Source organism: Sylvia atricapilla, chromosome 11 (genome assembly GCF_009819655.1).
Source record: "Sylvia atricapilla isolate bSylAtr1 chromosome 11, bSylAtr1.pri, whole genome shotgun sequence".
NCBI lineage: Eukaryota > Metazoa > Chordata > Aves > Passeriformes > Sylviidae > Sylvia > Sylvia atricapilla.
Window position 1 is genome coordinate 7,236,098 of NC_089150.1, and position 12,840 is coordinate 7,248,937.

Genomic DNA, 12,840 nt, shown 5'->3' on the forward strand with positions numbered 1-12,840 from the left:
CTAAATGGCAGCCTGACATTACCAGAAAGGTATGCATTGGATGAAACCTCAATCTTCAGCCCAGTTACAGCACTCGCATCGACTCTTAGTGACCAGGTTCCCAAGCACATGGCTGTGTCTGTATCACACGCTGGAAATACGACAGGGCAGGAATTTCTGCACAGGATTTTTCTAAAACACAGAACAACTCCAAAAACAGGCTCTCAGGATGCAGCCATTTGACAGCTTTACCACCACGCCAGAGAACATGGAAAAATGTCCTTCACATAATCAACATCAGGGACCATCACTGTACCACTGATGAAGAATTTAGAGAAATGTACAGATTGAGGCCTTCCCACAAACAGGAGCTTTATCATCTCAAGCTCAGGTTTTTAAGATCTTTTCATTCAATGCTGAAATTTCATTCATTAAACTTGTTTATATAAACTAAACTTAATCCCAGTTTGCTTTGGTTTAGCATAAATCAATGCTGAACTGGATTAAAGCTAAACCAAAGCCCTGTTAAAACCTAGAATAAAGTTCAACTATTTTTGTGCACAGGTTATATTTAAGATCAATTACTCCATTTTTACAAGTGCTTTGAAATTAAACTAGTGATTTTTTTTTTCATCACTAAAAGGCCATGAAGAGATATATAAATAAGCCAACCTAGCACTGGGACTGGATGGCACTCCAGAGAAAACTATTTTTTCCCCTCAAAGGACGAAAGTCCAGACATGAGGAATGCAGTCCAAGAGGGCATCCAAGCTGTCCCCCAGTCTGTAGGGCTCTGCTCCAGTGGAAGGTGCAGAATGAAGTTTTTCCTGACTTCTGGCTGCTCCTCTGGGAAGATGTCTGCCAACTAAGTTTATACCTTTAAAGAATTTTTATGCACTGAGGATAAACCCTTTTTCATCTTTTCCTTTCAACTGCAGCTTAGCAGCTAACATTACCTTGACTGAGATCCTTTAGAGATATATTTACTATTTCTAAGATTGACTATGCTCAGTGATACGGCTGATCCTAAGAAGAACATCCTCACTTAATTATATTTTAGTTAACTGCATAAAATCCAAATTTTTCTTGTTTTCAATGGGGAATTCTTGAGACCAAGTCCAATATTATTTTTTTCTCCCCCCTGTAGGCACTGTTTGCTTCATGCTTAATAGAAGTGATCCTTAGCAAATTTCTACACTACTACAAGTTTCAGAAAACGCTGTATTTCCTTTTTACACATACAAATCTCACTGAACACTACAGTATAAAAATTTCTTTCAACTCCTGCTGCTGCTAACTAGGAAAATGCAATGCAGTGTTTACTACATTTTTGTCCTTTATTAATTTAGGACAGGAGAGTGAATTGATATGGATCACACCCTTCACAGAAGATCATTCAAAGTTTAGCCTCAAAGTCCTAAGCCCTTCAAGTACATGACCTACCTGCTGTGGAAATAACTCACTCCTCCATCTCCACCCTAATTTCTGTAGGGGATATAAAAGCTCTGCATGCAAAACCGTCTTTCTTTTAACCTGATGTAAATGTTACCTTTTCATAAAAGGCAAGTTCTATTGCTTCATGCAAAAATGAAAGCAAAAACTATAAATCAGAAGACATCTCCAAAGACTTACAGGTCTAGAAACAGGGTAGTAAAGAAATGAACAAGACAAGGGTGAAGGAAGGATAAGCAAAAATTTTATTCCTCTATATGAAAGACCAGAGTCACCACCTGTAAATTTTGCTGTAGGGATTACACCTGCAGTTGAGTTTGAAAGAAGTTATAAGAGTAAGTCTCAAAAGAATAAATTGACAGTTTAATGACCCTTTAAAGAGAACCCTTTCTCTGGATAATGGGTGGCAGAGAACAGGAATGATTCTTGTTGAGAATTTACAGCAGGTCAATTACAACCACAGCTGTCAGCAGAGAGTAATGCAAGAAGTCATGGGATGATTGAGAACAAGCCAGGTGGAGCTCTCTCCTTGGTACCCTGGAAAAGGGAGAGCTAGTTGAAAGGTGGAAAAATGATAAAAAAAGTTGAAGCAGCAATCCAGGAAAATGGAAAAAGGCCTGCATTTCCAAACCAGAGAAGCATTATGTCATCTCATTGCCTGACTATCAAAGAAACTTGGACAAAATTGCTGTTTAATACTTCGAGGAGTTACTGATGTGCAAGACAGGAAACCACATCCTGGCAGAGCAAGAGCTATACCCCAGTCAAAACTGTATCTACACAGATTACATATAATATAGGCAGAGTTACAATTACTAATGCATATTATCCATTTAAGGGGAAACACATTTACATGGAAATTGTAATTGCAAATCAACTCATTAAAATAAAGAAAATGGAAATGTATGTGATAGAGCATCCCTAACTTTTGAAACCATTAGAACAAATGCCTCAGCTATCCAAGGTCCTTTAACTCTGTTTCTTTTCAGGTGCCAGAAATACACACCAAAGAATGTGCCTCAATTTTGGAACACTCTTTCCCCTATGCTACCTACTAAATATTCAAATTTAAGATAAAATGCAAAGGCTATATTTATATAAACAAAGATGTGGACACGCAGGGTATAATCACACCCAGTACTGGGCTTCACTTGGGCATTCTGCACGTCTGGGATAACCTCACGAGGTGTCACTGTGCCCCTTGGAGAGGCAGGAGCAGGAGGGGTGTGTGGAGGGAGCAGGAGCAGGGCAGCAGCAGCCCAGGGGTTATGGCCAGCTGGCAGCTCAAGGCTAAACCCCAGCAGTTCCCAGGCTAATCCTGCCTGTGCTGGACTGACCCTGAACCCACCAACTAGAGAACCTCAGGGGGCAAAGATGGTATCAGAACCACCAACTGCACAATTGGCCCTGCTAGTCCCTTAGGGAGACACAATTCTTCTCATCTTCAGAGACTGAAAAATAACTACCAGCTCCATTCAGAGATTAAACACCAAACTTCTGCAAACATCAATTACAAAATTACAGCTTCTCAAGATTTCATGTATTTCCTGTGTATACCAATAGCAAGTGTTCCTCAGAATCACCTAAATATTTACTATTATTTGTGCAAACAGAAATGCAACAGAATATTTGGTGCACAATATAATAATGATACAAGTTATTCTGAAACATGCATAGGTATCTTAATTAACAACAAGAATGATCAAACTTTAATAACTAATATTTTAATTACATAACTAATACCTTAATCAGTGGAGAAGCAATAGCACCTTTTGGATAATTGATAAAAATTGCAAAATAATTATGCACAGTGAAGTGCACTTGATGGGTCTTAACTCTGACTACTATAATTTTCCATTGTCTAATGGCAACAGGCAAAGACCAGCTTTCATGATCTTCCTCAACAAATCATGTCATCACTAATTTTATCTTCCAACTATTTCTCTTTTAACTTAGAAGTCTTCTTCAGCAGTAAGATTAACAAAGTCATAAGAACCCTTTGCATATTCCACTTCAACAATTTAAGCAAAACTGCACAAAGCATTGAACAGAAAGGTAAAAAACATACTTTGTTTCAGAAATAAAGTAAGATTGTCTATAAGCAAGCATTGTGTCTTATATTTCAAAACACCCACATCTTGCAGTATGATTTATGCCACTATTTATTTGAAAGTTCAATCCCTAAAACACATTATCTTACTGCAGCAAACTAAGATAAATACGCTCAGTTGAAATTATATTTATACATTTCTTTAAAAATGGTATTTATAGATGTCTGTAGAGAAGAAAAATATATGTTCTGCGTTTTAAGCCACAGGAATATTTCACACCGATTACAACTTGTATTACATCAGAAACACAAACAATGAAAGCCTGGTAGCTAGCAGTAAGACACTGGACATCAGGATTTTCCATTTTTAAAATTTAAAAAAATCCTAATTGGATCATTTAAAAGGGTGCATGAAGTAAAATAGTAATGAAGTAAAAAAATTAGGAAAACATACAAACATAATATAAACATACTTTTCAAGACAGAAAGGCACAGCTAATCAAGGCAACTGAGAGCACATGATTAATACGATTTGCAAAATTTATTACTGAGCTTCTCTGTTAAAGGTAACATTATTCAAACGACACCGTCACAGTTATTTTAGATTAAGGATTTCAAATTAGCTCCTTGTGTATATCATTATTTTGAGTAGCTGCATTTTATCTGTCTAATTTTAAATTACTGCAGGCAGATGAAAGTAATCCTGAAATCTGACTCATAATTCAGGTACCATGCCACTAACCTTAACAGAGATGCTGGTTCCTACACAGGTACAACACTATTCCCAATGTAAACAAAGGACACTGGCATGCACCCCAGGCTAAGGATGTCAGCATTTTTCAAACACCTTTCTGACTGTTCCATTTTATGGTGATGCAATATGACCTACATTTTCAACGGCCAAAGAGAGACAGAGAGATAGAAAGGGAGGAGATAGAGAAAATAAAGACAGACAGACCTTTGCTGTCTTTATTCCTCTACCAACTACAGCTTTAACTGTCCCTCATGGGGGTAGTAAGGGACAAGAATAAAAGCAGAATAACCTTATCATAAATTCTGAATGAGAAGCTGAAAGATAGGCAAGTGTAAGAAATAGCAAATTTTTTCTCCTGCAATCCTGTGAACAAGTACATAGTGACACCCTCAATAAGGAAAGAACAGTAGAATCAATAATTTTATAATTAATTGCCAGAACAAAGCTGTCTGCAATACAGATGCTTATTTTACTACCTTGTACTTCCTCTCATGTTCCTACCACTTCATTTCCATGTACTCCCTTAAGATCTCAAAACAAAACACAAAATAATCCACATCATTATTATCATTTTTACAGACAGAGGAATTGAGGAGGGAGTAATTTGCCCAGTTATGTACCAGGCCCAAGGCAGGCTTGGGAACACAAAGCATCACTCTTCATTATCTCTGTCCTTTGCAATCTATTAGGGGCTGTGATACCTGTCACCCTAATACATAATCTTGACATAATACCAGAATTATCTCTACCTTGCATTTTTTGCACATGAACTTCACACAGAAATCTGTACTAAATTGCTCCTAACTCTCAGAAAGCTTTCCCTCACAAATGATGGTCCACATTTCTCAAACTGGCTCTGGAAATGCACTTGACTGAGCTGTAAAACTCATCTCTGAAAATGTTAATGGTCTTTTTCAATATAAACATGTGAAAATACAGAACTAATTAAATCTTTAGGTGATTGTTTTGGTGGTTTGGGTTTTTTATTCTTCTGCAGCTGAAGCACTTGCTTTTCAAAAATCTGTAGTTTTCCATAGTTAAAACTAGTATGTTAATAAATTGAAAGCTTGTTGCTAGGCTTGTATTAAACAAAAAGCAAGATCTTTTGGTTTTTGGTTACTCTTCTTAAGTGCAAAAATATCCTGCAGAATATCTGCAAAGCACTTAGAGGATCAGAGTCCCTTTATTAGAGCTGGTAGTTAATACAACATGCAAAATAATAATAGTAAATAATTTCTTTATCTTTAAAACCGAAAGCCAAAACATGATCTTTAGCATATCTCTGTACATCCAGAATTACTTCAGCTCTTTCCAAAGAATTTCTTGGAATCTGCACGTAGGTAAACAACACTGTAATTTGGCATGGTATTTGAAACCAGAGATCAATAAAATGTATAGACTAATCCTGGGTTTGAACTGTGATTTTATGATAACAGCGACTTTCTTATCAAGCAGCATTCATCTCATGAAGTGCAATCAGCCCTACACAGCAAGGGGTGAGAAACTGTTGCTCATTTGCTTGAGTGCTGCTGCCTTTTCCAACAGCAACTCTCTCAATCAAATTGTTTAGCAGTGAGGAGTTAGGGAGGCAAACAGCACCTATACCAAGCCCTTCCTACTTTACAGAGAAGAGACACAGTGGAGAATCAAAAGACAGCTAACAAATATGAAGGAAGGGAATTACCTATATAATGATCGGAAATAGTTTGGAAATTGAGAAAGGATAGACACTGCAAAGGGAGGATGGGGATGCAGGGGGCAGTGTGGAAGACACAAGGTCTTAAGCAAACAAGAGAACAATTTCTCCTTCAACACTTGCCCATAAGACGGTGGGGAAATCCTCACTCAATTAAATGAAATTACAATCACATGTTTCCCCACTCCTATTATCCCTGACTGCACTTTGGTCAATCTGTTCTACTCTCTGAAACTGAATTTTGTGAAAAACTGGTATTTCTTCCATTATAAACAAATTTAGGTCTGTTAATCTACGACAGGAGTTGTGCTGATAGAAATCTTTTCTGTATTGTCAGGATTACTAAAGCTCGTTTTTGTGAATATTTCACTGCAACATTTTCTGTCCTTTTTTTCCTTTCTTCATAGCATCTCTGTCACAGCTCAGAAGGGAAAGAAGCAGAAGTGACACTTTTATTGCTGTCCAACACCATAAAAATTTCAGCTGGAGAAGCCAATCAGTGCAGGCACCAAGCCCAGCATCCATCCCAGAACGACTCTTCCCTTTGCCTACCAGTGACTGCCACCTAGAGCCAGAGTGCACTGCCTCACACCCGCAGGACAGAAATGTTACAGCAGCAACAGAAATGTCAACCCCAGCAAAAAACCCCCCAAAATAAATCAAAAACTCACACTCTAAGAAAGTTACAACAACTTACAAGATTAAATTAATCAAATTTCTCTTCTTAACATGCCTTCAGAATAATAAGCATTTGGCCCATGTATCCCTGTCTTTCTCTGAAAACTGCTGTTTTGTTACACATATTTAAGTTGCATATGTAGGAAAATATACATTAAATAGCACTATATTGCTTTTCAAATGAATCCTGTGTTTCAGTTTGTTTCCTAAGAAATATGCTGGGCCATGAGAAGAAACTGACTACAGAATCTCATCATTAGCTGAAGATGCAACAGGGAAATTTCAAAGATTACATGTGTTAAAATGCTGATAAGGCTCTAACATTCATGATACCAGTGATATTAATAAGACAAGAAATGTCTTTTTAGTGGCATGAAACTTCATTTAAAAACTCTAATATTTTCATTTTTAAAAATACACTCATACTGACCCAAATATATCAGTAGCTTAAATGTCTACAAAAGCCCACCCAAGCAAACAGCACTTCTGACACACTGTATGCTTAACACACATTTATAAACTCTATTAATTCATAGCTGCTTATTATACTGTATAAAATCATATCTTTTTCTAACTACTACTTATGTAACTATTAATAAGGTACCTAATTCTCAAGCATTAGTCAAACAACCACTAGATACTCTTTAACAGAATAAAAGGAAGGATTTTTTTGTTATCATTTACCTGGAGAATATAATAATTTGCATTTTAAAATATTCCCAGTAGCAGTTCCCTTCTCTGCGAACTATACACAGATGCAAAGCCAAAGCTGTGTGAGTGTTAGCATATTCTTCAGCTATTAAAATAATTTATTAGCTATGACTAATAATGCCTTGTGAAGAAATCAGTTCTCCAGTTTCCTCACTCTACTGCTCATGGACAGGCAGACTGGTAATGGAGCATTAGAAAAACAGAGGATTTCTTCTCACATTTATCATTCTATTAGATACACAACCTCCAGGTTCCACAGTATCCCTCCTTTTACTGCTAGCCCCACTAATAAATTAATTTTTCCTAAGGGGATACATGTTCACAGATAAAATGAAATTAAATGGAATTACAAATCTCTCTGTTGAACATGGTTACCTACGTATGAACTAAATGTCAAGCTGTGGTTACTGAAATCAACAGTTTGAATGCAGCCAACTGGAAAAATTGCTCATTCTGAGCCACACTCAGGACATGCTTTCCCCCACAAGGCACTCCACGAATCCCCATCATTTTTCCAAGCAGAATAACAATTCTGTAACTGGCCTAGATGCAACACTGCAGCAGAAAAGAATATTTAAACAGAAGGATGACAGGGACTCACTGTAGAATTGTCCTGGAGGGTGACATGAAAGAAACACTGCCAAAAAACTCAGAGCTGTTGAAAAATGCAACCTTTTCCTTGACAACTACCATAGCTTTTCTTACAGACACAACAACTTCCACTTGAAATAGAACTGATGAACAGGTTACAGAGCTGGAGAATAGGTTTCAGCATGATGCTGTTAAAATGTGTGTAGTTAGAGATTTGTTAACCAAAGGAGAGAGAGAGAAGGAACCTCCAAAGGTCAGCCAGTCCATCCCTAGCCCCAAGGCATGATAACTAAGCTATCTGGTGGGAACAATACAAGTAATCAAACATGTTCTTAAAGACCTGGGGCAATGGACAAGCCATTGTCCCACGGGGGATTATTCCAGCTTTTCAATACTTCCACTAGAGTGTTCCCCCATGATCAATCTTCATTGCTTGAATATGACCTATTTATTTCCCCACCTGTCACAAGCCCCCTGCTTTGCAATGCCCTCCAACAGATCTGTGTTCTCACCCTCTGAGTCCCCTCTGTTTTTACTGTAAGGAACTGCATTCTTGTGGCAGGCACACATTCTTTATGCATCACGGTTTTTTAGATCTTCAAGCAACTGCACTGGCATCTCCACTCCTCTTTCCTAATTTCATTCAATACAGATCCATGTCCTCCATGGGTGCAGTTAATGAATATTTCAAAACTGAAGCAGATCAAGCAGACTTACTTTCACAAACTCAGGATCCTTAATATTATATAGATTTACTTTGGAGTTTTTTGTCTAAGGAAATTTGGGAAGCTCCACTAGATTACAGCACGCACCCCTACTCTATGCAGTAATTTCACATTTAAGTAAAACAAATAGAAACATAGAAGATATTCCTATCACTTTAAAATTCAAGTCCTGTTCATGAATGAATAAAATGTCACTTTTTATGGTGTGAGCACAAATATGAAAAGGAGGTAGGCCCCATCACCCTGCAACAAAACTATGCAGTTCCCCACTGATATCAGAGATGGTGCTCAAAGCAGAGCTGTGAAAAACCAGAAACACGGAAAAATACTCATCAAATGGCAAGAAAAATAAAAAGTCATAAATTGATCGGAAAGCTTCAAAGTAAATCTTCAAAAAAAATGACCACATGAAAGCTTTTCTTTTATATATCCTTCAGTACTATATTTATGTGCATAAAGTCTCAATAGCTATGTTTTCTCTTTTTGAAGTATTTCTTTTTCTAAGGCAAGTATCACTCTTAAGCTTTAAATTCTCTGATAACAACAGACAACTATATCTCATATCAACATTGCTCTCGATGAGACACTTGCCTGGGAAGATCTTTGACTCGACACCAGAGATCATGGAATTTTCAATTACTCCTTCCTCCTTTCTCTACCAAAAGGATAATGGACTGTAGCCAAGCCTGGGCCCTGCTGACAACTGGATTAGCAACAAAATAAACCATTCCTTTAAATACACTGACACATAGTTAGGGTAATATTTTCCCATTTCTATGGTTTTGTAAAAAAAATAAATTACAATTTGTTGTTAATTGCTGTACATTTCTCAACCACAACACAAGGTGCTGTACCCTATCCACAGCTCCCAGAGGGTGCCCTGTGCCTGGGCTGCCTGTTACTTATTTTTCCCCAAGCCATTACACTTATTGCAGCTGCTTAAAAGACACCACCTGCACAGAAGCCAGCAAAGAACAACTGCTTATTCAAAGACAATCTAACTTCTAGAGGCCTTTGCAAAGAAGTAAGACATTCTCATAGCACCCATCTCAAAAGAAGATGAAAAGAGCAATTTCACTAACTGCTATAAGCAGAAAGAAAATGTAGGTTGCAAAATGGCTGTCTTAAGAGTTGAAACTCCCTGTGCCAAATTTAGTAGGCCAGTCCTAGAAAGACTGGGAGGCAGTGACAAATCAAGATTCGATAAGAATAATCCAGTCATTGGGAAATTTGTTACCTGTATTATCGACACAAGTCTATGCCAACATTCAAGAAGATGAGTAAGGTTCAAAATCCCTTCAAAGGCTTGCAAGACCAGGACAGACTTCTTTAAACATTTGAAAACAACAGCTCTTGAGCTATTTCCTTTCATTTGTTTGATGACATGAACTACAGTTACAGTCAGTCACTCCTGCTTGTGCAAGCCTTTCACATAGCAACAGGATAGAAAAGCTCCACCAGAAAATCTGACAATAAATATCCTCCTATTCCAACCCAGACAAAGTGGCTGCAGCTCAAGTGCAATTTGGGTACTTCTAAAATTAAATTTCAAACTAATGAAATATTTTTTTTTAAAAAAATCTCATATGTTTCATTTTAATATACATGTGCACAATTTTATTTCAGGATATGTTATTGTTCAACAGCATCCTATCTTTATAAATATACATGCACACACCAAAAACCACAAGCAGTTCTCAAAAATGAAAAAAAAAAACAAACCACCAACTCTTAACTGCCAAAGTGACACTGGAATGAAACTGAAGTGAAAATATTTACCATGAACCACAAAATCACAGGTGCATACTTATTAATAGCATGGCTTTGGTTTACTCTGATCTCCTACAAGCCAATCTTTATTAATCTAAGTTATAAAATCCAACTTATCTGCCTTGCCTCTTTTATTAGTTCAATTCTCTCTATGTATAACCAAAATATAAATTTTTATTAAAATAAAAGCAAAAGGCAGAGGACCAAAAAGAACTCATGGTTTTCAAGCATTCTGCACTAATGTTTTGCAAAAAAACCCACCAACCCAGCAAGTGAATCTGAATGCCTGTTTTTAAGGTGTCTACTAAAACATTATTATACAAAGAAGTTACCTTGTAACCCACCTGAAATAAAACACTGTGAGGATAGATACAATTGTTACCTACTTTCATAACCACTACTAGAAGAAATAACATTTAGGCCTAATGTTTTGGGCACACATATAGCCTCTTTTCCATATCTCAACTGAAAATGTACGTGTATGTATACATACATACAGATATACACAATAGATAATGTATTTTGTGTCCAATTCCTCTTTTTCCCAATGCTTGACATTACCTTTTGTAACTCACCAAAACATTTTATGAAGCAGATTATTTTATTCTACAACTTGTTGGCTTGGTTTTTTTTTTTTTGTTGTTGTTGTGGGTATTTTTTGGTTGTGGTTTTTTTTTTTTTTTTTTCTGTTGCGTGTTCTTTTCAAGCTCAAATTCTATCCCTGCTTGAAAATAAAGTACAGGAATCACCAGGGAGGCACTTGTATATCTTTGAACAGAATCTGACCTGCAACGCAAAAATTATCTTGATTGTTCTTTTCTGGCACTTCTGAAATTACTGGTTTGCTTTTATGAATTACTCCCTTAAATACCTTAGTCCTCAGTCACTGAATATCTTTTGTGTTGGGTTTCACTGCCGTGTTCAGTCTATCATTCTGACAGCAACACCACCTTGTACTAGTCAACAGTCTGGTGATTACAAAATTCACTCTGATGGAAAGAATTACGGGCATTAATCCCCTCAGGAAGGAGGATAGCTGGGTTGAAGTCTCCCACACATGTGGCGAGCAGTCCAGCAGATAACAGCTCTGCTAATGATGAAAAGGGAACCAGAACCACCACCACCTCCTGGGTTTTGAAAGCAAAGATTGACCTTTGCTCCCTTTTTGAAAGAAAGGGCTTATGATCCTAATTTCAAGAGAGCATGAATCCAAAATGCTCCCTGGAGAAAGGTGCTTAGCCTTGGCAAGAGGCAGAATTAAAGCATGTTCCTACTTCAGCTACTGCGTAGAAAATGCGCAGATTCATCATCTCCTTCAAGTCTTTCTGGCTGGTATCATTTTAAGAAAACACCAACAAATACTGAAGAATTTGGCTCCCCCACCTTCACGGAAACATGACCCAACTGGCCTCAGCCAGACCAGCTTTCCCTTTTGCTACAACCAGTTTGAGGCCACAACCTGGATCTGCCCCTTCTGGATCTGACAGGCTCTGCTGAAAATGCCCAGTTATCCTCTCATCACATTTCTCTTGAAATATTTGCTTAAACCATCGGTTAAGACAGCAGCTGAAGCAATAGTTTAGAAGCTACAGTGGCACACCACAAAAAGAAAGTGAAGAAAATATGACATCTTCCTAGAGCCACAACTTCACTTTGGGGTTTTACACTGTCTCCAGCCTTCATTGGTAGGCTATCAGTGGTCAGAAACAAAGTTCCGTGTTTTCACAGGATCATGGAATCATAGAACCACAGAATATTATGAGCTGGAAGATCCACCAGGATCACTGAACCTCCACTCCTGGCCCTGTTTAGGACATCCCAACAATCCCCCCTGTGCCTGAGAGTGTTGTCCAAACACTCCTTGAGCTCTGGCAGCTTTGGGGCCGTGACCATTCCCTGGGGAGCCTTTTCCAGTGCCATCCCTACTACATTCAACATTTTACAAACGAAAACCCAAGCAGGCATCACTCAAGCACGTACTCATGCCTTCAATTACTTCTATTTCTCTGCTCAGGCTTGTACCTCAGAAATTAGGAATGAGAACGTGTGTCAGTATACCATGTTTAATGGGAACTGCAAATTGTAGTTGTGCTTGAACATTACCCACTGGCAGAGTTTCTCTATTACAAGAAAATAAACCATAAAATAATCCAAAGCAAAATATAAACCAAATTTAAAACAGGAAACAGATGTTTATCAATAGACCTGATACTCTTTCTCTGTCTCCTGAGACAAAAGCCTTTCTTTCAACTTCTCTCTATGATGTGGCCAAGCTCAAAGCACTGTAAAATTTCTATGCCTTCTTTTACAGTTTGGCACAGGTTTTAAAAAATAAAGAAAACAAATTTAACCAACAAATTTTTTTTAAACTTCAAAAAGCTGACTCAGAAGCTGCGCAATAGCTCTGATTCAGCTTTCTTAGCTGAGTCAAAGC

General features: G+C 37.6%; 1 protein-coding gene across 1 annotated transcript in view; it reads right to left on the bottom strand.

Moving 5' to 3' along the window:
- Positions 1-12,840, bottom strand: part of ATXN7 (ataxin 7) — an 86,638-nt gene that overhangs the window by 68,388 nt on the left and 5,410 nt on the right. The gene's annotated exons all lie outside the window — the stretch shown is intronic.